Source organism: Chamaea fasciata, unplaced genomic scaffold (assembly GCF_029207755.1).
Source record: "Chamaea fasciata isolate MVZ Bird 193981 ecotype frontalis unplaced genomic scaffold, bChaFas1.0.hap1 SCAF_2, whole genome shotgun sequence".
Taxonomy (NCBI): domain Eukaryota; kingdom Metazoa; phylum Chordata; class Aves; order Passeriformes; family Sylviidae; genus Chamaea; species Chamaea fasciata.
This window is the reverse complement of record NW_027094087.1, coordinates 50,872,820-50,897,863: the sequence shown is the minus strand read 5'-3', so window position 1 is coordinate 50,897,863 and position 25,044 is coordinate 50,872,820. Positions and strand designations below refer to the sequence as shown.

The 25,044-nt window shown below is 36.9% G+C and overlaps 1 long non-coding RNA gene across 1 annotated transcript; it reads left to right on the top strand.

The window, feature by feature from the left end:
- Positions 1-229: 229 nt before the first annotated feature.
- On the top strand, positions 230-2,655 carry LOC136285939 (uncharacterized). Its single transcript, XR_010719601.1, has 4 exons — positions 230-320; positions 423-601; positions 795-944; positions 1,965-2,655. It is a non-coding gene; the product is annotated as an uncharacterized lncRNA (long non-coding RNA).
- Positions 2,656-25,044: the final 22,389 nt, after the last annotated feature.

Below are 25,044 nucleotides of genomic sequence, written 5' to 3'. Positions count from 1 at the left end.
TGACCTTGGCAAGAGCTCATCAAGCTGCTCTGTCACTCACCTTCCATCGAAACAATGGAGGGGAAAATAAGACCCAAAAACTCATGGGTCAAGATAGGGATAGGGAGGTCACTCAGTAATTACCATCATGGGCAAAACAACTCAGCTTGATGAAACTAATTTAGTTGATTGCTAATCAAACAGAACAGGATAATGAGAAACAAGAATAATTGTAAAACATCTTCCCTACTCCTCTTGCATTGTCCCAGGTTCAGCTTCATTCCCAGTTCTTCTACCTTCTCCATGTGAAAAGTGCAGGGGGACAGAGAATGGGAATTATGGTCAGTTTGTAACACCTCGTGTCTTCTCTTTTTCCTCTTCACACTCTTCCCCTCATTTAATGGGAGACAATCCTATGAACTCATCCAGTGTCTTTCCCACAGGATGCAGTTCTTCATGAACTGCTCCAGCATGGGTCCCTTCCACAGGGTGCAGTCCTTCAGGAACACCTGCTCCAGCATGGACTCTCCCTCCCCACTGGTCAACAGGTCCTGCCAGGAGCCTTCTCTAGTGCAGGCTCTCACAAGCTGCAGTTTCTGTTAGGAGAGATCTACATGCACTGGTAAGAAATCTTCCATGGACTGCTGAGGCACGGCTGACTCACCATGGTCTTCACCATGGTCTGCAGGGGAGTCTCTGCACTGGTGACTGAGGCATGTCCTCCTTCTCCCCCTGTGGAGCTGCTTTTTTCACATTTTCTAGCTCCTCTCTTCCAGAATTTTTAATCCTTTCCTAAATATGTTATCACATACAAGGTTCTGTCAACACCACCAACAGACTCAGCCCTGTCCAGCAGCAGGTTCCTCTGGCAGCCTCTGGTGCCTTCTCGCAGGAGCCACCCACCAAAGCCTTGCAGTGCAGTTGCATCCGTGCTTGCTGCATATCCAGGGGCAAGGTAAATCAAGGTAAGGAATAGATGTCAAATATGCCACTTGTCTGGAGACCATTAGTGAGTTTACATATGAATTTAGAAAAAGGAGTCTTAGGAGTCCCAAAGTGAGGCTCTAAACCTTCTTTTCCCCAAGTGTAATGCAAAGCACTGAATGCAGCTTGTTTTAAACAGAACATCATACATTTATAGTAGTCTGTTTGATTTGTCTATGACACAGGGTTGAACTCGGTGACTCAGAACTTGCTGTGAAATTTCTGTGCTTTTATATCTGCCGATGGCAATAGGCTAATGATAAAATCTGAGTTAAAAGCGTTATCAGCAATATGCTTTCACTAGAAAACAAAAGGAGAGGATTTCATTCATATTCATCTTTCTAAAGAAGAAAGCTCTGCTTTGTACAGCTAAAACAACAGTTTAAAAATAAATTAAATATCTACTTACTGATGACAAGATATTTTTAGAGATTTTTTTTCTTAATAGGCATTTTAATTAAGTTTCAGCACCCACATCATATCAGTGCTCACAAGGGAGCCTCATGTACCAAAGAAAGAGGTTGCTGTCCATCATCCAGGCATCTTTAACTTTTAAATGCATGTGGAAACTTAAATGGTTCTTAACAAAAAGAATAAGAAATTTCCAAGTATACATTTGCATGTAGTACTGGAGAACAAAAAATTTCTTCCAAGATGCATTTGAGGTGTCAGGATGCTGTTTATTCCTTTTTCATTAAACCATCATATTAAGAAAGATGATGATTAAATTTATTAATAAGTTTTTCTTTTGGATCATGAGCCATGTTCATGTCTCTCTTTTTCTCACTTTCTAAGGATGATCACACTCACCAAAAGTGTGTAAGTTTATGGTATGGCCCTCTCTCCAGCCTCTCCTACTATTATTTTCAACACAAAAAATGTCTTGCTTTTCCTCAGAATAAAAATATATTTCATAAACTCAAGTAATTTGCACACTAAAAAAATTCTAGGGTCCATAGGATCTTCTCTGATAAAGTATTTCATCTTACTACTTTTGACAGAGGCTAATTTTCTGAAACTGTGCGAATAATTAGAAGACTTTGGAATAAAGAAGTTTTCGAACAGAAATGCTCATTTAAAAAATCAAAAAGAAGAGACACAAAAAGGAAGATGATGTACTGAACATTAAATACCATGGCATCAAAGAATCCTTTAGGTGGGAAAAAGCTTTAAAAACATCAAATCCAACAGTTAACCCAGCACTTTCAAGTGACTGTTCATTGAATGAAACCTTTGATTTTGTTTTCTGTCTTCCTTTATTTCATTAAAAGATAACTGATATTTTATTTGCTTCATCAAGTCAATATTTAGAAAATACTGACAAGATAAAGTTGGTCTTAAGTATTGAACTCCTGATCTATAGCTTTTCATAGCAAAGAATTTACACTTCTTGGGGCAGTTGAGAGAAAGAGGGAATTCAGTCTTATTGTAATTCATATTTACACTTTCTTGATTATATCCTAAAAAAAGTAAATATATGGATTAAAAAAATAATGTCGATAACTATTGTGTTAATTATATGGTTATACAGTTAGCCAAGGTAAAATAATGTAGCCTTCAGTTCACAGCAAATGAGAATGCTACAAACTGTTCATTAAAAAAACTCCATATCAAACTGTTTATGCATTGGTCAGAAATCTGTAAATAAAGTGTTGTTTAATGCAACAAATCTGCACTTTGTGCTATGCTGTGTTTGAGGTATAGTTTATGTAGTCTGAATCAAAAAATTACAATTAAAACTTTTATCTGTCTTGCAGAACATGTATTCCCACTTCATAAACTTTTTTTTTGCCCAAAAGCTCACAAGGCTCATGAATTAGCCCCTTTGAAACTGAGGATATGGAGTTAAGAAACATTCAAGTTTAGAGTGTATTTAAGAGAACCTGTAGCAACAAAGACAGACAAAAGTCTGCAAAATAGACACAAGGCAGTCACTGGGCCCACATGCGATTTGGGAATTGGGACTATTTTCAGTTGCTCATATTCTTGCTCTTCTTTGCTGGCACAGCCACAGCACAAAGCCGTGGCCACAAAGCCCCAAGCCCAGCACCAATTTGGACACAAATGGTACCCCAGGCTTGTACAACACTTTGATATAATGCTGATGTTTACCATGCAGGTTTCTGTCTTTGAAGAAATACAGTCATGTTGGCAGTAGAGAAGTAAGTCCTAGCAGGGCATTATTAACTTCTTCCTAAAGCTGACATTTGAAATACAACAGGTAAATCAATTCTAAGGAGTGCCTATTTTTCTCAAGTATGGGATAATAATGAGAGAATTGGCCCATGTGTAGAGCTCTTCAACTAAAATAGGAGAAATAGATCACAGTTTTGACACACTATTTTATATCATACTCACAGTATGATATCGGAGTTATTGGTGTTTCTCTGAAGCCTAACAATCCAAGTTGGCATATTACATATAACATACCTATAAAATACTATCTGAAGACATCTCTATATCATTAGCACATCAGATACATAGAAGACTCTACCTCCCTATTGTTGAAAAATAAATTTAAGGGTTTCACTAATTACCCAAAATTAAAGGAGAGGCAAAGAACTTAGGTTATCTAACCAAAGAAGTAGGTCAACATATTCCCTAAATTAAAATGAGAAAACGAACCATAATGAGACCAGCTAACTAGAATAAGCCTGATTTTCATTACTGTTCCATAAATTATGGAAATTAAGGGCAGACTGGAGAATCACTGAAAAATTAGAGCTCTCTCCAGGATGTATCAATCATTGTCATTTCTCACATACAAGCATAACACTGCCCCCTTTTTGGGCTGCAAATTAAGAAAATGAATATAGAACCATGAATTTTGAATAAATTAAACTAGTGTCATGAACAACCATATGAATTTCTCCAGCTAAGAAAAGGAAGGTCTCCACAAAATGCTCTTCATTACTCTTATCAGTCCAATTCTGCTTGCCTTTCTGATGGCAACAGAAGGTCAGTTTCATGGCTTTGAAATATTCACCAGTAATGATCCAGAACCAAACTAAGCATCACACCATTAGCAGTCACACCATTAGATTTTATGGTTCAGACTCAGACCCTATCAAATGATCCTTAATTTCCTCTAAACTGCCTGAAAACAGCCTGTAGAAGTGTTTGGAAAAAGATTAGGGAGGATAGAAACTTGCAAGATACCACCTTAGTCATCCATGAAGAGACTTCTGTAAAGGCATTCCAAAAGTTGGAGAAGGTGGACAGCCAACCTATTTAGACCTAGAGTCAAAGCAGAGGCTCAGCAATATGATGTGCAGGTCCAGAATAAGACCCAACATCTACAGAAAACTCTGTTATTCACCGAACTCTACTGTCCATCTGTGGCTGAATCAACTTTAATAAATACTGGTTTGCATTGAAATATTCTCAAGCATATTTAATTTACTCCTGTGGATATGACCTTCGCCTGTATCCAGGTGAGACCCTTCATTCTCTGTACTCCATTTTTTTTTGGATGTCAATGCCTTACTCAGAAACTGTAGAGATGTTGCCTCATATGCACGGACACATATAAATATATAATGATATAATATGTAATGATAAATATAATGATATAATGATCACTGAAATAAATTTGTAAACTATTTCATAACCTATACATTACTATGTGAATAACTTAAAAAAAAAAAAAAAGAAGTGGTCTATTTAGAACAATGCTGTTCTAACCTGTAAAATGTAAAATATCATACTACATGTTTTCTTCAAAAAGGTTTTCTTCAAAAAGGTTTTCTTTGGAGGAAAAAAGGACTAGAAAAATAACACTTTCTGTGTACTCTGCACTCACTACTTAAAAAATGAAAGAGTAACAATTCTGATCTGAGGGGTAAAAGAGAGGAGTTGTAATTTTCATATTTAGTCACTCGATTCCCATGAGAAATGATCTCTGTATGATTTTCTGTACTGTATGACTCAGCTGTAGAAAAGCATCAGTTCCTGCAGGAGATTTCCTAGCCAACTATCTGTATTGACTCCCTGTCTTCCTTCAGTGCTAATTTTGTATTCTCAGGTACCTACCTTTTCACAATAATTAGATTTTTCTGTTTTAAATCAGAAAAATTAATTATCCCCAAAAGATTTAAAAAAAAAAACCCCAACAACAACAAGAACAACTTTTCAGAATATTTTGCAGAAGACTAACAATTTGCTATAGTCATAGCTAAAAGGGGCCAGCAGGCAAAAGTAGCTGCAGTGTTCTTCAGTTTGCATGGTGTTATTTCAGAAGAAAAACCTGAGGTGTAATATTTATACTGCATGCAATGATTTTTTTGGGAAAATGTATTGCAAATTTATACATGGGTGAAAGCAGCTGTTGCATGGCCGTGACTGACCAGCACACCTCCACAGTGGAGGGGCGTTTAGAGAAGAGTCAAAACCCCCAATGAGCTCAGGAAAAAAAGCATCATAAAGAAAGCTAAGCTTATCTCAACACCAGGGAGAATGAAGGGTAATGTTTTTAGATAAGACAGCTACACCACTGAATCATCAGGTTCCCTGTGATAATTAACACCCAATTATGTCTTCCTGAGCTACTGAGACCAGTGTGCCAGGACTGAGAGGATATGCACATGACTCAGCCCAACATAAAGTATAAAATCTGGTCAACTACTAGAGCAAAACTGGAAGACAGCTCGATCTGGCTTTAATCCATGCATGCTTTCCTAGGGACTGGAGATGCTCAGCATCCTGACAGTGAGCACACAGAGACCGGTAATGAGAAACAGGTTTGTTCTGTGATTCAACCAGTATGCAAGTGCTGTATTATTTTTCTATTATGAGTTCAGTACATTGCTGCAGCACTCTGTTAAATCAAGATCACAAATACACAAATTAGTAGATTTGATAATAAACACTGAAGCCTCCTCCTGGTTGGAGAGTATTGAACTCTGACAGGGATAAATGTGGAAATGCCTCTCTTAAGATACAGTCAAGACAAAAGTTCAATCTGCTGTTGAAGTGTGTCAAATGAAATTTTAAATAAAATGGTCAGAATCAAGAACTTACAGAAAGCAAGGCATAAAAAAATACAATACAGGCCTGGTTCTTATCCCAAATTTTAAGCTACAAAATGGATCAAGCTTGTCTCTGAACTCTAGGGACATTCCCGTGCTCTACTCTTCCATTGCTTAGCTGTAGACTGGCAGGGTTACTCCTGAACACAGAGCCACTCCGAGAAATGTAGACTAACAATATGATCCAATTAAAAAAATCCCACAGCAAGTTTGTCAACAATGCTATTATACATGAAAAAAGAAAAACTCACGAGGAAAAAAGGAAATGAAAGTAGAAAAATAGATAGGGATGCAATGCATACTTGCTTCTGCAAATAGAAGTGATAGCATGGACGACTCCAATATAAAAATAACTTCTCAAAGCATAAAGAACATGCTTACAAGGACATTTTAGAGTGAATTGTTGGAGAAAATCAGTCACTGGGAAGTTAGTTTCTGAGTTTCTTTAGTTAGGTGTATACATTTTCTATACAGATTAAGGGTTTTGGTTTGGTTTTTTTTTTTTCCTTAGGGGTGTCAGGTCTGGTTTTACAGTAGTCTTTAATTAAGAACTTGTTAGTCACTTCCCATTTTCAATCATTTCCCTTTGTAAAAGTGCAAAGCAAAAGCAAAAATAAACTTGAAGTTCTTTCATTCACAGTCTTGGACACCAAAGCTGGTGTATGAAGCCAGCTGAATTTATTGCATGTAACACATCTCTTCCCACACTTCAGTGAGTGAGCTAGCCACAGCAGAAACGGGGTGGCTCATTAGTGAAAGCAGCAAACTGAAGCACGCTTTGACCAGATGAAATTAATGAGAGAGAAACACATCTCAGTAATGAAGTAAAACTGTTCCAAACAGATAAACCCCTCCATTCTCTGATTTTTGGTCATCATGACATGTCACAAAGTGAGCTCATAAAGCAGAAGTTTACATTCCATACTGCATTATTTGGGGTGGGATTCAGGCACACAAACATATGTGTCTGCTGTCATTTAGGCACTGGCAATTTCCACCTGAAGCTGGAGAAAGTCATAACCTGCCTGTCATCTTCACAGTGTCTTAAATCAAAGAGGACATCCAAAACAGCATCAAATACCTATAGGACAAGTCAGGCCAGTCCTTACCTTCTTTCCTTACCTTCTTTGCTGAAGTACCTATGCTGATGTATTTGCCTGTGTATACATGCACAAGAATAAGTACATGTGCAGCGAAGTGCCAGCTGAGTCCAGAACAAGGCTCTCTCCAGACTGCTGCACCACTCACACCTTCTGTGAGTCTGGAGTCCTCCCATGGAAATTAATACAAAAATGCTTTTTTAAAGTTACGTAGTAATCATTTTAGGACAAGAATATTCTCTTTTTATACTTCAGTCTAGATGACCTGGTCTTCCAAAGGGGCTGACAGGTTCTTCCAGAGAAATCTCAAGTACCATCTGTTTCCACAGACAAGCTCCCAGTAACCACTTCCCTGTTGTTGAAATATTGTCAATCATTTCCTAAAGGTCTAAAATTTTTGATAGCACTGGAGTATTTAAAGATCTGCAATTTCTTCTCTGCCAGAAAGTTGCTTCTTGCCTTTTTTTTTTTTTTTTTTTTTTTTTTTTTTTTTTTTTTTTTTTTTTTAATAGGTAACATTTCACTGGGGAAAAATTCACTCCTCATTACTGGACATGTTTCATTACTGAAGATGGATCCTTACTCATCATAGATCTCATTCTGGATGTGTGAATGCAATGAATGTGTGCATCAAGTGAGAAACATAAAGGGATACTTGGCTCCTCGCCACAGGTGCTGCATTGTGTTGATAGCAGCAGGGAGATGGCAATGACTAATCAAGTATGTCAGCTGCCTTCTCCCCTTTACTGGGAGTGAATTGGGCTCAGTCTCGATGTTTTCCTCTGTCTTGGAGTGCTAGACAGTGTGCTTGGTTTGATGAGAGACAGGAATTTAAAAAGCAAGGGAACTTGTTTTCTTTTGGGAAGCAGGACTGCGTCTATTTCATAGAATAAGGAGAAACAGAGTCAAGACTCTAGAAGTATGGGGGCCTTTTTCCTGAGGGGCAATCTCCCACTAAGCACATACAGACTTAAATGTAAACTAATATGCTCAGTTAATAATTTCAAATGCACAGTACCTTCCTTTCAAAAAAAAGCCCTGACACACAGGCATGCAATCAAATAAGCATACAGTGATTATAAATATATACTGATTTTATCTAGGAGGGATGATTTGCTCTAATTAGAGAGAACATTGTACAATAGTTGGCATTTCTGTAAGGGTTACTTTCTGTGAAAAGCCAATTAAAAAAACCTAAATGTGGAATGCAGGTTACATTTAAACTGACACTTTTATTCTATTTCAGTAAACGCTGATCTCAATTGGAAAGAATTGGGTACTGATTATATTTTTCTACAGGATGTGAAAGTTTTGTTTTGTACTGCAGATTTCCTGGGATCAGCCATGTTGCATGGAGTTTATTTCTACTGTCTTTAGCCAGGTAAGTGTTACTCACCTAGTTTAACCTAATTTCCTCAGATTGCTAGGAGACAGATGGGCACCCACAAAAGACAGCTGAGCCATCCTCAAATATTCAGCACCTGTGGGATGAATTGTACTCCAATCATATCTTGTGAGTATTTATAAACAAGGCATAAATGGCTATTTTAGAAGATATGTTTAAATTTTAGGTAACTGAAGTTCTGCTATGAGAACCCCGGTCTGTGTCTCAATCTGACTCAGTTCTTTGTAGCACTCTAATTTCATAATTTCATTCATGTTTTTATTGGGTTTGCCTGACAAGATTTTGATAGTGTGGGGTTTCACATGGGTGGCTTCTGAGAGAAGCTACCAGAAATGTCCTTCATGTCCACAGAGAGAGTGACAGAGGTGTCCAAGACAGACCTAATGCTGATCAGTCAGTCCACCAGAGACAGGGGTGTTCACTTATCTAACTGGGGAGGGGAGAAAAGGGGTAATGATGGCCTCACAATGTTACTCAAACAAATTAAAAATAGACCAATTTGACCAGCATCAGTAAATACAGGAATGGCTGGCAGTCTGTTAATGAACAATTAAGAAAATGATTAATACTTCAGGAAAACCCGTTAGATCTTTTCCAAGTAGTTTGTTCTGTTAATGATCACAGTTTGGTTAATAACGGTAATGGATGGTGGTGTAACAAACCGTCACTTCTGTAATGATCATGACTCAATACTGCTTGACATTTTGATTAAGAACTAAAATGTTATGATATTAATATGAGGCACCAAGATTGTATTAAAAATAGACATGGCATATCTCAAAAGTAATGAGAATCAGCCAGTGCATTTCTTGGGAACCACAAGGATTCACAGAAGTTGGTTCTTAGCTTTATGAAACATGCAGTTCTTTTGGACATAGAATAAAGCCAAACGAAGCAAACTGATAAAATATGCTGATGGCAGATATTTTTGAAAAATAATAAGAATGAAGGAGAGGATAAGTTCCCAATAGAAAAAATTGATTGCTTCATCTGATGAGTGGAAGCAGACAACAAACTTTTTTATTCCATCAGTGGAAGTCAAATACCTGGAAAATAGGTGTTATTGAGAAAACAGGAGAACAACTGCTGGTTGGCAATGGAAAGGACTATTGTCCCTTGAGAGGACTTTGGAGAGATGCAGGAGCAACAGCTGAACCTCTTGCAGGATACCCGTAAGACCAATATACAATACCACGTAGGATATTGTAACTACATTTCTTTTTTAATGACAGAGCTGCGACTGTCACCATATCCACATATACTGGTTACAATTTATGAGGTCTGTTTGATAATCTGGAAACTGAGAAATCAAGTCGTGCCTTGTTATGGCAACCTGGAAGCTGAAGCTATTTAGAACATCAAAGATACTAGAGTGATAAAGACTTCCCTTAAGTACCTATACTGAGAGTAAAACATGGATAATGGGTACTTCGATCCAATTGCCAAAGTTATAACTACATCCAACCCATATTGAAAAGTGGATTAGAAAAGTGAAGGGTGAAATAAAGGTGTAGTTTTACAGCTTTCAGCCTAGTTACTCACTGAGGAGAATTTACAATAGCTTTACTGAATGATAACAACTAGAATGTGATACTCATTTTTAAAAGAGAAACAATAAAAAATTAGTGAAATGTCCCCTATGACATTATACACAGCCAGAATTTTATTCTAGAAACTCTTAGTTGAGTTTTTTAAACAGCAGTGAATCAATGAAGTTGGACATTGGATGCAGGCACATTTACTCTTGAAAATGTTTTAAAATCTTCTTAGCATCCAATGTTCAGTCACTTTCCCAAGGTCATGAAGAGGAATCAGAGACTAACTTGTGATCTGCAAGGCTCTCAATACACTCTCCTTTATCATAATTTGGGGATCGTTCTAATTCAGCAGTGTCTCCATTCCAAAAATTATGTATTTTGAAAATAAGCAACAGAAATACAAATGCAGTTGCAAAAGTTGCAGTTTAAACTGATAAAACAGACTTCAATCCACACTGGGTACTATGACTGATATGGTTAACTCAATTCAGATGGGGTAGAGGAAGTTATTATTTGAAAATCGATTAGTTACACCTAGCTTCAAAACCTTTAGTTTGCATGCTTTATAGCTCTAATTTTTGTTCTAGACTTGCTAAGACATCTTGCCATGCAGGCTATCCTATTTTGTGCAGTATAGAGTCTACCTAAGTTTTGTTGTGCAAAAATTTCCTTGCCAGAGCAACAGCCAACACGTCAATCTCCAAAATGGCCCATGAAACCAGGCCCAGAGTAGCACTTTTTATCTTTTATATATATATATATATATATATATTTTTTTTTTAGCTGTGTTCTTGGCACTATCTCCTTATTTCAAATATAAGGGATTGTCATTCCTTGAAGGACAGCATGCCTTCATGTTTTATATTTGACTTGGCCTCACACCCAGGCATATGAGAAATATAAAATAAAAGAGAATTGCATGTAGAACCCAGAGCTTGAGATTTGGACTAAACAGGATGGTTCCCAAGGTCCTTGTGGCATACCTTGACCTGCCTATCAAACACATTGGCTTGGACAAATAGAAACTGAGACAAGTGTCCAAAGAGAATAAAATAAATGTAAAATTGAGCTTTAATGCTTTGTTTCCTCAAGTCTACCTACACTACAGATGCTCAAAAAATAAGGTCTCATACACCCTAATTATCTATTTGCCCAGATACAATCATCCATTTCACAGTATCTTTTTGGCACTTTTTTTAACCTCAGTTTTACTCTTTTGTTTTAAAATGAGCCACTTTTCCTAACTTAACCTGAATGAAAACTTGAAACAAAACTTAAGCCATCTATTGTAGGTGTTGAGGGTTTTTTCCTAAGTTCCTAACAAGCGGTAGTTGAGAAAGAAAAGACAGTGGTAAAAGAGAAGAGTGGGACAGCAACATGTTTTTAAGGCATATATAAAATGCTCATCTGGTGCACTGGTAAGGGTGTAGGTGGCTGAAATCTGTTAGGTATGTAGTAACCTAGCAAGAAAGGGCAACTCAGTGTCTCTCTGCATGTGGTGCAAATGTAATTGCTCAGCACTTTAAAACATTACCTCAAAACATCCCAAATATTTGTTAGCGTGGGTGTTTCCTTCCCCATGAAAGTGGGTTCAAATCAGAACCATTAATCCACAGGCTTCCTGACAAGGAAGCTGGAGACATGAGAATCCATGTGTTAGCCAGACTGCAAAACAAACCTGGCTCATTACGATGGGTCATATGCAAAAAAAAAAAAAAAAGGTCTTTATTTTTCTCTCTCCCAGACCCAATCCACTGAGCAATTTTTTATCATGGTCAGAAGGGCTTTCATAATTTAGGGCTTGTTTTTTCGTAGTTCTATCTAGCACAGCATAATCAAAACCTACTGGCCTCATTTATGTTATCTTCAATCTAAGCTATTACATTGCAAAAGCATTACAGAGATAAAAAAGTCTTTGAGATCTGGGAGCATTGTTTGCAGTGCAGGAGACTGATCGTGAACATCCCATAGCAGAGTTCATATCAGTCCATGTTGCTTGTCAGTGTGTATTAGTCAAATAGTGTATTAGTCAAAGCAATGCTTTCAAATGTTCCAAAAATACTCAGTTCAACCAAGGGCCATTTGCATCCAGAATAGTCACCTTTAACATTCTGTGAGTTGTGTTACCTGAAGAGTGGGCCAGGCCCTTGTTTGCCCAAGAGGACCTTCTTATGAATATATCTTCAGAAGCACAGCATGGTATGTGAAATAGCAGCTATTTTGTCCTTTTCACAGACATTTCTATCCTGACAAGTAGCACTGGTGAAGAAGATTGAATATTTCTATCATGAAAGTTGTTTTGAGGGGCATGGGTTTGGTGTTGTCTTATTTTACCAGATAAGAGATAGGATGACAGAAGTATCGTATAGTGTGGGTACCTTTGCATTCACTCCTAATGCACAGCTACTTGCAGGGCCTACATCCACTGTACATCTTTAATGCTTGAGTAAAACAGCACTGAAAGAATTAGGGGGAAAAAAAAGTGTTATTTTCTCTGGGAAACCAAGTTTGAATCGAATCCAGGATCTCTTGCACTCGGAGGATCTGATGTTAGGTGGGGCTGGGGCTTAGCCCCTTGCTCAGATATGTTTTTCTTCATGCCCTAGTATTTTAAGGCTGTCAGCCCTAGAATAATCTGTAGCTATCCCAGTGTCAAAACCCTGTCATTCTGTCAGACTAATATAGGTTTAGGAACATACTGATTCCACAGTTTTAAAGCAATTATTCTTTTTTCCAAAGCAAATGTGCCTAATTGCTTAACACAGTCTAGAAACACTGAAAACACAAAGTTTTTTTGTAGGGAAGTTCATTAATGATCCAGATAAAAATACTTCCAACCTGACATGTTAGAAAGTAAACAAATCACACTCAAAGGACTAGAATTTTCTGTCAAAACAGATTTATTCTATTTTTTTCCCTACGTCTCTAACATTTTAAGTCATAAACATCGAAGAAATTCACAACACTGATATGTCAGCTAGGAGTATTTCTGCAGGGCAATCAATTTCTTGGGATATCTGTTTCAGTGGATAACATATTATCTAAACTGGAATAATATGGATTTCTATTACAGCAAAAGGATCACTAATAAGCATTCAACATCTGAACAACAGAGTTTATGCAAGATTTGTTACAGAACCAGACTTCAAAGCAGCCTCTCTGTGTGCCAAATCTCCTAATGAAGACAATTTTTCATGTTACTGTGTACTGTGCATGATCCAAAGCCCTGAATGCACTTCCAGGAGATTAGAAGAGAGTCAACCATATCATGTGCTGTGTATAAAAATAGCAGTGCAAAATGACAAATCCCAAACTCATAAGACACATGTGAATAGTTCTGACACAGCAACAAGGATGATTTACTCTGCATTTATAACTTGACCTTTGTGGCACCCCAGTGAAGATAGAGCAATTGTTACTGAAACTGTTCCCTGATGTGGAATTGTACAGTACATTTTTAAAGTGAAATAGCATGAATTTTGAAACTACACCCTCCAAACTGTGGCATTTCACAAGAGTCAATGTGCATAGTTAAAGCAGCAAGGGGACCAGAGAAAGAAAGTTGTTCAGCTGCCCCACTGTCAGAAACCCCCCGCCCTTCAAAAGCCAGCCCTGGAGTGGTCTTAGCATGATCATCACACTTCCATGCTGGCATATTTAGATTCCATATTCTCATTGGACCTCTTCCCAGTCTTTATATTGTTACAGACCAGGTTTTTGTTCCCAGATTATTTTAACAACTACAGTACTCAGAGCAGATTTTTATTCTCAGATAATTTTAACAGTACTCTGAAAGTGCCATTTGCCTCAGTGCAATCACCAATTGGAAAGTAATGAAGTCAGGACCTGAATTTTTCCTTTTATTTTAAGGTGACAAAGGCTGTGCCTGGAAATGGTCTCCTTTCCACTGACTTACGTCCTCCTATGTCTCAGTGACCATTTTTATGTCAGCTCCTGAGATTTTTTATTTGGTCTGGAAATGGTATATTCAGCAGAAACCTACTAGTTATAATTTTTAACTAGCCCACATGACACTCTGCCTAAATGGTTAACTCAATTCCTTATGAAGATACAAGTTTAAGAAATTAACTCAGAAAAGTGGAATCTCTAGATTTTTTAGAAGACAAAAGTTTATACATTCATGTCTCAGAACAGGCTCAAATTATCAAAGTACCCTTAAGCTGCTTTATTATTGCATGTTATTCTCATGTACAAATAAAGTCATTTCTTGGGGGAAAAAAAAAAAAGAAAAAAAAAAAAAAAGAATGTTTTTGTACCTGAGAGTAAAAAAGAAGTTTCCAAGGGGACAATAGATGTCACAAATTTGAATACTTGGACGAGAAAAATCTAGCAAGTAATGTGGATGATGGTGACCTCTTCCCTAAAACCTAGGCTCAATATCTGCCAGTTTTTTCTTTTCCTAGTTACTTTTTATATGCATTAGTACATTGATCTTATCACTGTTTTTTACGACAACCGGTCACGTTGACTGAAATGTCAGGAAAGATGAACATATGTAATATAGAAAATACATTATTCTGATGTTGGCATCCCCAGACTGCTCCTCCCTCAGGACTTCAATTCTTTTTTAATTACTGCTAAACAGAAAGTGTAATTTTCTGGGTCTTGATATTGTATGTCCTTTAAGAAACATTGATTTCTAATTAAAATATCAGTTAACAAAGAGTTTGTAAACTTTTACTGTTTAAAACTGAATTTAGGAGGGCTTTTATTTTGAACTCTGCCGTTCCTGTAGCACTGGGTGACAGCTGAACTTTTTCTTCAACATTTAAAGAGTCGAGCCAATGAAGAGTGACCCTCTGGATAGGGTAAAATGCACAGAGTGATGGCCAGATTTGGAGGCAGATTTTCAAGATTTTTATTCATACTGGAAGAGCTGTAGATGCTGCCCAAGGAGGCAAACCTTATGTATTCTGTCCGTCAGCAGAGTAGAGCACACAGACACACACACCAGCTGGCCATAATTGCAGTATTCCCCACCAAAACAGTGCTTTTCCCTGTGATAAAATAACAAACCCTGAACTTACACATGCAAATGTGGTTTAGAATCTTCTTCACTGCAGTTTCTAGCTGTGTGTAAGTAATTTTCTAAAATAATGTCCCTTTTTGAAGTATGAATTTGAAACTACATGACAATAAAAAATATTTTTTATAAAATAAAATTTATTTTATTTTTGTTTAAAAATTAAAGTAAAACATATTTATGGATTAAATGTCATTCAAATTTGAAATTTATTGATAGATAATGTTCAAACCCTCTCATCAAATTTTATGTTGTTTTAGTAAAGAGAATTCATCTAGATGACAATGAAAAATATACTGTCAGACAGCTTAAATAGAAAGAGAAAAGAAGAGCATTTTGAATTTTTGAAAATAAAATACATATATTGTGCAGACCTCTCCTGTAGTTTCTACAAACAGCCTGGGTTGTAACTTCTGAGATATCAGCTTTAAATTGAAGAGAGCAAGACCTTGAAGAGCAACAAGTTTGAGAATGTTTAGGAATCATGGAAACTTTTATAATAGAATTTCAAATAAAATTATTTTTTTAAATAATTCCTGTGGAGTCAAAAAATCTCTTTAGGCTGCAATAAAACCTTTTTTGTTTTGCTCAGATGATTCTAGAAATTTAATTAACTAAAAAAACCCCTCAGAAACGCAAAATAGCACAAATAAGGAAAACAGAAGGAATGAGAATGTCAGAAACAAAGTAACTACCATATTTTTAGATGTCTTGAAAAATAAAAAGACCTCTTTAATGAAAAAGGCTACTTCTTTCAAGGTGATGATTTGCTGGTTTTTAGTCCAGTATACTTTAAACTTAAGGAAGAAATGGGAGAGAACTGTATTTCTGGCTCATGGGAAATAATCAGTGGGCTTTACTTTTTACCTTCTTTACAATAGAAAGAGACCAAAAAAACCATAATGCCTTATGAAAAAAAAATTCTGATGGAAAAACCAAAGTTGTCACTTTGGGCTGATAGCATTCCGTCCCCGCCATTCCTTTCCACCTTTTAAACTTTCTCACTTCAAATTAATTTTCTAAAAAACACTCTGCCAGTCTGAACCTTTTATAATGCTCAGCTCCCATCATCCAGTGAGTCAAGGCGAATGCTGTCTTCTTCAAATTTCTGGCAGAGAAAGGAAATCTTTTGGTAACAAGGATAGAAAGAAGAGAGAGAAGAGAAGATCAAAAGGGAAGGACAGACAATAAATAGAAATTTCCATCAACTCTTTCCAGAAGATTACACAGTCTTTATTATTCCAGTATACCTGGTAGAACAAACCAAAGTTTTTCAGCCATCTTAAAGCTGCTTTGCTTTCTACAGAATTATGTGTAATGAAGAAAAAGGTGTTTTCAAATTCTCAATTTATATTAACCTCCTAAACACCCTCAAAATGAATCTGGTGCCTTTCCTAGTAACCTGTCACCCCTACCTATCTACCTGTAATAAATCTTTGCAAACCATTTCTTCACTGAAGTACTCTGGATATTTGTGTGCTTGCTGTGCTCTAACTTTTATTCTTTGAAATACAAGTGCTTCATGAAAAAAATTCAAGCTCACAAGCTTGTTGGTAGCTCACAGCATATTACATCCTCTGTACACAATAACTGGCTCTCTAAAATCTTCCAGAAAAAGAGGCTTCTTGCTTTTGCTCAGTGCTTTTCTCAGCACTCTATGACGTCTTCTTTATCTCTTCTGTCCTCTCCAAGGTATAAAGGCACATAAAACTGAGAGCCTTTAGGATCTCTGCCTATACTTTAATCTCCAGGGAGTAATTTCTGTTGAATTTCACAGTGTGGAAGCATCAAAATTTCAGTCCAAGGCAGCCTGTTGTTTCTGTGCCATCTTTCTCCCATATGATCTATCCCAGTCCTCATCTCTATGCTCTGTCAATATGATCACCGCGTGACTTGTGGCCTCATTCAAGGAGGAGGCAGGGGTTGCTCCCTGTGATTCTGGTTTCTGATGACAGTCCCCCTCCTCCTCATCCCTTTCCTATAACATAAGAAACATCTGGGGATTCAAAAATTGTGGGGACTTACTGCCACTGTCTCTTGTCACCACAGGCTGGCACTGCCTCAGGGATGTTCCGAGGTGAGTATTTGACAGTGAAGTTGCAACTCAGCAGTGCTTCAGTGGTGATAAATATCTGGGTGTTTTGCAGGAATTTTATCCTGCAGCGTAATGAAATATAGCCCAAATACCACAGCAGAGGATTTAAGAAGTGGAGATGCAGGATGTGTCAGGAGGGTATGGGAATGGGATGGTAAGAGATGGGGCTATGGCTGACTCTGGAGGCCTTGTGGCTATAAACACCCCATCAGTGGTCACTTACAGAAACACTAGACTGGGTTTCAAGTGAAGGGGGTTACACAGAGAACAAAGTAGTCACTAATAAATTCAGCTGAGACAGAGAGCTGCAGACAAGACAAGATCATGGTGTAAAAGTGTATTACTAAACATACAAAAATGACCCTGTATGGATCCTAGAGTGAGGAAGAAGAAACTGTCAACATGGGCATCCTATTCTTCCCATCAATGACTGTAGATGCTGAAAATTTCCTGCAACGTCCTCACTGCCAACACCAGGAGGAGACCAGCAAGTTTATGACCCATAGAAGCAGAGAAAGAGTGAGCAGAAAATCAGGAAAAGGCATAGAAAATAAGAAGTATTTTCACAGTAAGTTTAACTGAACTATTATAATTACTGGAACTCTATGCATAGGTGTATTCTTTTTCCTTCTGCAACAATTATTCCTGGATTAGCAATGATTCTTGAATTAGACTATAATGAAATATAATAATTTTTAAAATACTAAGAATTAACCTTTGACTTAGGGTATATTTCCTCTTTTCAGAAAAAAAAAAAAAAAAGGTATAATTCTGGGGCCATATCCCAGTAAAGTGACAAATGTAGAATCACAGAATCACAGAATATGCTGACTTGGAAGGGAACCAACAGGATCATTGAGTCTAACTCCTGGCCCTGTACAGGACACCTCAAGGGTCACAACATGTGCCTGAGAGCATTGTCCAATGCTCCTTGAATTTATTCCGGCTGGTGCTGTGATCACTGCCCTGCGGAGCCTCTTCCAGTGCCCAACCACCCTCTGGGAGAAGAACCTTTTCCAGACACCCAACCCAAACCTCTGCTGACCCAGCTTCATGTATTAACCTATTAATAATAAGTACTAAGATTTTTTTTAATGATACCAGTAAATGACATAATTATGACAAAAAGGCATTGTGATTGTCAGAACAACAAATGCTGTTTGTAATATTCATACAGGGGCAGGCCACTACATGAATCCCTTAAAATTTTACTTTGACCTTGTTCCTGAAAATTACTTGCTGCAAAATGACAGAACTAGAAAAAATGAGCAAAATATATGGTTATACAGATCTGTGTATGAAGCTGTCTGCTGCTTTGCCTTCTGCTGAAACAGTCTCAGGTAACACTAAAAATCAAAGGATCTCTCTTAGCTTAAAGATCTGCAAGACCTGGGCAGTGGATTCAGCTCATTCATGGATTTCCATGCCTAGCTGGATGGAGAGTTATTTCTTTTCATGAAAAAGAGTTTCAGGACATATATTTTGAGTTCTGTTACTCTTAAAATTTTCAGGGTTTAAAGTTAACAGCAAGGCTATAATTTTAAATGCTAGTGTTTCTCGAGTATGTGTAGACTCAAACAAAATGCTTAAATATATCAAAAGATTTATGTTTACAGGCTATAATCCATTATCCTTTAGAGTCATCATCTACTCTAGCCAATGGCAATTTTTAATGTCAGAAAAAAAAAGGCATTTCTTGTGTAAAAGTGATCAAACTTCCCTAGCATCAAACAGTAGTAAACAAAGGAAAAAATCCATTGTTTTTTTCCTTGGTCACTATCAAATGAGAAACAAAAAGGCTACATAATATTAATTTGAGTCTGCAAGGGACATAGCACACCAGTGGATGTCAAAGTGGTGTGCAGCGTTTAATCTATTGATCTGTGAGATAGGACACCACCAGAAATTAAGGACAACTGATCCAGTTGCAAATGAGTTACATTAGCTGATTCTCTGAGACTTTGTGTTTTCAGCCTGGATTGCTGCAGGACCATTACTTTAGATGCCATCATGACACTGAAAATTCATGCTGCAGAAGTCATCAAGTGATCCTCACTCTGCTCCCTCTTTTAAGATGTTCTTTACAAGGCTAGTTTCTTACCTCCATTCCTTTTTGGGTATTCTGCCTCTGGTTAAACCTAAATCTTAGAGGTGTAAAGGTTTTCTCTCATTTCCAAAGAGAGAAAACCAACCTGGTCTCAGAAGACATGATTTTCACACCAGACTCAAATCCATACTCATAGGTTCTACAAGCTCCCATGAATAATTGCAACTTTTCACTCCTCACAGAAAAGTAAAAAACTACATCAAGTCTTTGATTTTTAAGTGGATCTTACTTCAATAAAAGTAGGGGGAAGTTTAGGCATTTTGGCAATCCATTTGTCAGAATACATGTGAGGACATGTAAGCAAAGGCAATAATTTGTTCTGTTTCCTATGTAGTTCCTTGAAATGGGGGAGAAAAATCTTTCAGAAAGCAAACACGAGGGGCTGGCCACTCAAAGGTTGGTGCTGGATGGAAACCACCATCTTTTTTTGCACTGATGTGAACGTTACAACTGGTATTTCTCAAAACAAACCTCAACCTCTGGGACTTTAAAATAAAAATTTAAAGAAGTTCATTCTGTTTTGCTTAAATAGCTAGCCTGCTTCTTCAGGTCTACCACTGTTCCCACATTGTTTTGCTCATAGGCTCACAGTTTGGCTAAGCTGATGAATGGCCATTAGCATGCATGACTATTTCAAGGCCTGTTATGGCTCTAACTTGGCATATATATAGGAGGTGGTCATCTTCCTTTCATTGCCTCATACCTCATCTTTACTAGACCTCTCCAGGAGCCAAATAAATTCACCATATTGTGGGAAAGGATTTCATTTTAGTCTGAAAAGGATTTCTTTTCCTACATATAATGGATTGGCTTTGCTACAAATTTATTCTGTCAGCTAGATGAATTTCTTGGAATGAGACGAAAATCAAAGATTAAAATTATTTAAGCTGCTATAAGCCATCAGGAAAGATTTTTTACAGTGAAAGTGTCATAAAAGGGGACACACTTTTATGAAAAGAGTGAATGAAAACACCTTTTCTTTTCCAGGATTGATGCTAAACAGAAAAGGGACACTGTGAGGTGAAGCAGAGCAATATCATATTGCTAGAAATGTTTTTGTTTTGATAAATACAGTAGGAAATCATGTAGCATTATGAATAAAGCTCACAGAACACCTTGCCTAAATTCAAAGACTTTGTACATTGTAGAAAGCTGTGACAGACATGAAGGCTTTCTTATTGCAGCACATCTGTTCTAAAGAAGAGAGAATATTTCATTGATTCAAGGAGTTTGGAATGGGTTGTTTTGGTTTTTTTTTTTTTTTTTTTGACTTGGTTTCCTTTTTTTCTGCTTTTTTGTTGTTGTCATTTTTTTTGTTTTATTATGATTTTGGTTTTTTTTCATTTCAAACTCTCAGACGGGACTTTGTGCCAAAAAATTTTGTTTGTTTTCCCAACTGCATTGGTTCATCTAATTAAAAAAAACCTCTTCAGCAAAAGATTTGGTAGATATAAATACTGAAGGTTACTGATACATAAAACTACATTTATGCAACTCAATAAATAATCAATACATTGGCTGAGATAAGCTGATATAGTACAATTTACCATTTTTTACCTCTAATTTTAAATATTCAGTGCTACAATGCGCTCAGAAATGTTAATTAATAACTGAATATAATATGAATTATCATTTTCCAGAAAATAATTGTTCCCATATTACTCATTTTCAGACATGAAGACAATCTGCAATATGTCTAAACTACAGTCTTTGATTTTATACTGTTTAAGAATAAACTGGTATCTGAATCAGTCCTTTTTAATCCTTCATGTATAATTGAAGATCAAAAAATCTGATAAATAATCTTCTGATGTTAAATTTATTCACAATGATAAATAACTCTTCTGCTTCTTTGTCTGCTTGGCCAGGAAGTGAGAAAATAAATCTGATCTAACTATGAATAATTTGAATTATTTGCATGTTTGGAAAACTATTAAACTTAGAGAAATTGATTTATTTGCATGGTGAAAATGAAATATTTGTATTCCTTTTAGAAGCATGGATCATTTTTATTCCAGAACATAGGAGCTTGCCATTAAAATCAGCACTAAATGTTATTGAAAAAACTCATTTTGAGAGAAAAAGTATTTCTAAAGTTACTGTATTGTAAAATGTAAGAAGCCATCATGTTTTAACTAAATTTAAATAATAACTGTGGTACAAAAATAGGTCAAGCTCTGAAGTCAGATTGCATCATATTATGAATGCATGAAAATGAGTTTGAGGGTTAATAAATACATTTGGAAACAAAATAGTGCATGCTGTAATTATAGTGCTAAAATACTGACTTCCTTCAAATGTCTATCAAGGATAGGAAAGTATATGTGTTCAGAAGGTTTTTTAAACATTATTATATCTAGTGTTGTCTAATTTGATTAAGGGCTCCATTCTGCTAACATTCCTAATGTTAATCTATTTATTATATGGGACTTTTCCAAGACTGAACTATTCAGCCTGGCTGAAAGCATTAGTTTACATTTTGCAGAGCATTATTATCTAATTTTGTATTTGGCTGTACTGCTCTTTAACATGAAAACAATGCATTTTTCCATCCATATAGTTTTTTTGACATTTCATACCCCATATTACATTTTTACTCACCATTTCTATGCTTTGTATTAACACTTAAAATGAGAGTATTATAGCTATCTGAAAAGTAAATTAAGGGCAAATGGAAATACAGATAAATCTAACTAGAAGCTACATTCAAGCTACGCAAGAGATTGCAAATACTGGAGGGTTTTAAATCATGGCTGTGTAACAGAAGTGAGAGCCTTTCCTAGTTTCGATGTGCATGCATTGATAACATCTGGCATCTCAGTCTCTGAGGCAGAGCCATCCCATTATTTACTGTAGTCACAGACCGTAATTTCAGGGCGTGTTGCCATATCCATCAGTCAGTAAGTACAAGAGCAATCTATGTGACTAGCAAGAGATACTATATTTCCTTGTGGCAGAAATTAATGTTCTAACGTAAAAACAGCTTTCAAGACAAATTCAGCATTGGATCTAGATGACACCAACTGCCCACAGATAGGAAAGCATACGAATCAGTGAAATTCAGAATTAAGACTACTGAATACACTGAATTCAGAGCTATCATACTGCATACAGTAGTTCATAGTATAGAACAGCATGATAGTAATAGTATCTTGCACCGTGACAGCACAGCACACTGTTTGGAGAATAGATCCAAACAAAGCTATAAATTTCTTTAAAGCTCTGAATAAAAAATTTAAAGAATGAAGAAAAGACTAGAAGTGTTTTGCCCACATCACAGCTTGTCTCTTACAAGCACCATGCCAGCCTACACAACAGCTGTTGAGCTTTTGCCCTTCTGAGATCTAAGTAAAACATTTCTCCTCATTTGTAGGAGAGGGGCTGCCCTTCTTTACCAGATGGTGGCAGAAATAAGAAGTGAGGATGTGCAGAGGCAGAGACAGGAAGGCCCAAATTCGACCCATTCCTGTTAACTATTAGTGGCAGTGGTACTGAGTACTGCACCCATTTAATCCTCAAAGTGTTTCTTTTAAGAGATTTTCTTCATTAAGTCAACTTTCTTAGGAAGTTTACCAACCAGAGGATGGAATGAAACACTACTTTATTACTATGTTCTCAGCCCTCTTGTCTGAGAGAAATTTCTCTCATAAGCTTGAAACAGCGGGTTACCAATACACATGTGCTGGATAAGTGCATCACTGAATCTTCCTTCCTCTTCCTTCCCCATCTGCTAACAGATAGGTAGGCAACCAGGAAACTGAGCTAAACTTAATGGGGCATGGTTGGTTACCTTTTTAACTGTGATTGACACTGAAAAAGATGAGCCTCTATGCTGTAAAAACATTATGACAGGCTCTGTGACCTAGCTTAATCTGTTTATGTTCAAGTGCATCCATGTGGAGCAGATGTCCTGCTTTTACATGACATTTCCCTCCAACATTTCCCTCCAACCTGTCTTGCTAAGGCTTTCAGCTTTACTGATTGGCTAGGTCCTATGTGAATCCCATCTGCAGGAGACTGCCCTGACTAAATCTTTGTTGTCTGTGGTGGCCAGGGAAAATTAGTTGAGACTGAGACAGTGTCAACTGATATGGGATGCCCTCAAAACGGGGAGCAGGCTGACTCCTGCCCCAGTAAGGTGACCACAGACAACGTGCAAACCCACACTAGGGCTCTGCTTGCTTCATGATATACATACACACAGGAATTTTTCACTGTTTTCTGTTCCAAGATTTCTGGTGATAAAACAGTGATTGAACAAAAGGTGCATCCACCAGGTTTGGGGTGACAGTTTAAAGCTGTAGGGGATGAAGAGACGGACGGACGGACGGACGGACGGAAGGAAGGAAGGAAGGAAGGAAGGAAGGAAGGAAGGAAGGAAGGAAGGAAAGAAGGAAGGAAGGAAGGAAAACCAAGCCATGAACACCAACAAATCTATTGGTAAAGGCAATTATGTGGGAGGCAGAATTCTACAACTATAGAGGTTCAACTTAGGACTCAGTTCATGGCTACTTCTTTGTGGAAAACTAGGAGATAAAAATACCTTTTTTTTAATATATATGGATGAGAAATGGGAATGCTTTTGAAATCTTGAAAGTTTTAATGGGCTGAGAAATACAATCGTCTGTGTTCAATAATTTTCCCAGCACAGAGCCGTTGACATATGAATGTTGCCTTAGAAGATATCTTCCTGAAACCTTTTAAGGCCACTCCTTTAATTTTAAACTTGTAAAACGTCTTGGTTTTATCTCCCAACTCAGATGTAAACAGCGCTTTTAAAGTCAGAACCAGGCCACTTTGAAACATTTTGTTCTCATAGTCAGGAGGGACTAAATTTAAAAGTGCTAGTGAGCCAACACCTGCTACAAATAAAAGAGAGGCTCAACTTCATGCTCCAAATTTATTTTTCACTGCATATGGGAGATGTGAAAAACCTCCAATAGGCTGTTTGACAGTTTCAAGGGGAAAACACAGATAAGCAAAAATATTAGGAAAACACAGTATCATGATATGGAAAGAATAATTCTTTCAATGGATTATTGCTGAAGGTAAGTCCAAATTTGCAAGCATTTTGAGAAGGAATTTCTTTCTACACAGCCTGATTAAATTGTAGAAATAAAGAGCAAAAATCCGCTTCAGAAGAAACTGAATGTAGAGAAAGAAAAACCGAGAGGCTGTAGCAATATGTTTGATTCAGAGAGATGATGAGATCAGACTTTTATTTGTACTTCTCAGAAATGGCAAGGGATAATGAATCATTACATCTCTCTTCTGCCAATGAAATGTACATTTATTTCTATTATTTACCCAGAATAGGATTTTAAAGTACTGTGTATGTTCCCCAGTTTTTCTGCTTTCAAGAGTGAATATCTCACTGAGAGGACCAACTTCTTGTGTCAATAACAGCCAAAACCCTCATTTTTTGCTTTAGATATAGTTTGAAACATCACTGTTAAAGAAATTAATTTTGCATACTCAATTTTTTAAGTTTTTCTGTAGTTTTTGAGGTTTTTGTTACCAATTGTTGTATACACCAATGTAGTATACAGGGCTTCCACAGAGTGTCATGGTCCAAAAAAAAGGCAGTCTGAATAAAAAAATCCAGCTGCATGCAATCACATTGCTTTATTATCCTTCCTAGATCCCTCCCTGAAATACTCTCTGCCAACATGTTTGCCAAAGTAAGAAAAAGTAGTTAACAGGTTTTCTATAATATTTTCATTATGTTGATGAGTAATTATTTATTCATTCCTGTATTCTCCATA